Source organism: Bidens hawaiensis, unplaced genomic scaffold (genome assembly GCF_021521415.1).
Source record: "Bidens hawaiensis isolate Kalapana, Puna unplaced genomic scaffold, B.hawaiensis_p1.1 tig00009039_1, whole genome shotgun sequence".
In the NCBI taxonomy this organism is placed as follows: Eukaryota; Viridiplantae; Streptophyta; class Magnoliopsida; order Asterales; family Asteraceae; genus Bidens; species Bidens hawaiensis.
The window spans coordinates 220,063-222,126 of record NW_027491661.1 but is presented as its reverse complement, the minus strand read 5'-3'; the positions used below and the strand labels follow the sequence as shown (position 1 = coordinate 222,126).

Sequence of the window (2,064 nt, the reverse complement as noted above, 5' to 3'; positions counted from 1 at the left end):
GACGGTTGTAACTCTGTCTAAGGTTTTAATATACACCTGAGCAATGAAGAAACATGTCACTAAACCTATACACACCGTCGTTCAAAAAAAGAAAGAAACCCACCAATATGAAAAATAACGCAATTCATTAAACCAAAAGGCTAATTACAACTTTTACATCATGCTGACCATAAACAGAAGGTTACAAACAAACAAGGTCAAACACGTTAATGACACAATAAACAAAGGTAGCAAAACGTAAATAAAAACCATGAAAATATGAAATGATAAGTTTGACTCTGTCCAATAAAGTCGTCCGATGTGTCTGGCGTTAATGTCACGCCTATCTCTCACGCGTTCACTTTCCCTTCATATATTTTCCCCTTCTCTTTCTCCCACCCACTCTCTCTCTCTCTCTCTCTCTCTCAATCTCCAGAGAGATTCAATCACTCTCCACAATCCACAAATTCCTTTCTGGGTTCTTCTTATCACCCCTCAATTATTCGAAAACCCATATCATTTCAACAATCAAGAGTTTCAACTATAGATGTCAACGCTTGGATCTTCATCATCGTCTTACTGGTGCTACAGATGCAACCGATTCATTAGAATCCGAACCCACTTCCAAGATTCACCGGTTTCTTGCCCCGATTGCAACGGCGGGTTTATAGAGCAGATCAATAGTCCCACCAGATACACCGGACCGGAGTTTCACCGGAGCCGCCCTTCGCCGCCGTTACTCCGGCGAGGTAGAAGAACTGGTAACGGAGGTGAACGCTCGCCGTTTAATCCTGTTATTGTTCTCCGTGTACCCAGCACGCCGGAATATTCCGCCGCCGGAGAAGAATATTCCGGCGCCGGCAACGGCACCGGTAACGGTAACGCGTTTGAATTGTTTTATGACGATGGGGCCGGGTCGGGTTTAAGACCTTTACAACCGAGTATGTCTGAGTTTTTACTCGGGTCGGGTTTTGACCGGTTATTGGATCAATTGGCCCAAATAGAGGGTAATGGGTTGGGTAGGATTGATAATAACCCACCGGCGTCAAAGGCGGCAATTGACTCAATGCCTGTGATTGAGATTCAAGAGGATCATGTTTTGATTGAATCATATTGTGCTGTGTGTAAAGAGCCTTTTGAATTAGGATGCGAGGCTAAAGAAATGCCTTGTCTGCATTTGTATCATCCTGATTGCATCCATCCGTGGCTCGCGTTGCGAAACTCGTGCCCCGTTTGCCGCCACGAACTGCCCGTGGATGAGTCGAACACGAACCGGGCTCATTCGGATACCAATAGCGAATCGGGCCATGAAGAGGCGGCCGGGTTGACTATATGGCGATTACCGGGTGGTGGGTACGCGGTTGGGAGGTTTACGGGTCCGAGGCGTGGCGGTGAGAGGGAGTTGCCTGTGGTTTTTACGGAAATGGATGGCGGGTTTAACCATAATGGGGTTCCGAGGCGGATTCAATGGGCCTCAAGAGGTCATGTTTCCCGAGAACGAAGCGGGTTGGGTTGGGTTATAAGAAATTTGTTTTCGTGTTTTGGAGGCGGGTTTTCGAGAAGCAGAAGACAGGCTTTGGCTTTGAGCTCGAGCTCAAGTTCGGATGATCGGGGCAGCCAGCGAAGTAGGTCCGTGTCGTCTAGACGCTTGGCTGTAGCGTTTGACGCGCCCAACGAGCCGCGGAGATGGTGAGAAATGGCTTGGTTGGGTCAAGAATTCAGGACTCTTTTATGTAAATAGCAAAACTTGAAGAGATTACAACATATGAATATTTATTTTATCTGCAATTTTTGTTCATTAGTTTAGCTGTTTAGCTTAATTTTTGTTCAATATATCAGCATATTGTTAAAGGAAACTTTAAATTGAATTTAGCTTGGATTCTTGTCATTGCTTTCATTTCTGTTAATTTGGGTGCACAAAAGTGGATACCAAACACAAGAATATTTTGGAGCATAGTCATAGTGGAATGACTATTTGGGAAGATTTTTTTTTTTGGATTGTGTGGTGGTGGGTTGTCTGCATAAAAGAACAACATAAAGAAACAAAATTGGATAGGATATTGCATAAATAATAAAAAGATAAAC

General features: G+C 44.3%; 1 pseudogene; it reads left to right on the top strand.

Moving 5' to 3' along the window:
• Positions 1-526: 526 nt before the first annotated feature.
• Positions 527-1,753, top strand: LOC143530804 (putative E3 ubiquitin-protein ligase RHC2A pseudogene; annotated as a pseudogene).
• Positions 1,754-2,064: the final 311 nt, after the last annotated feature.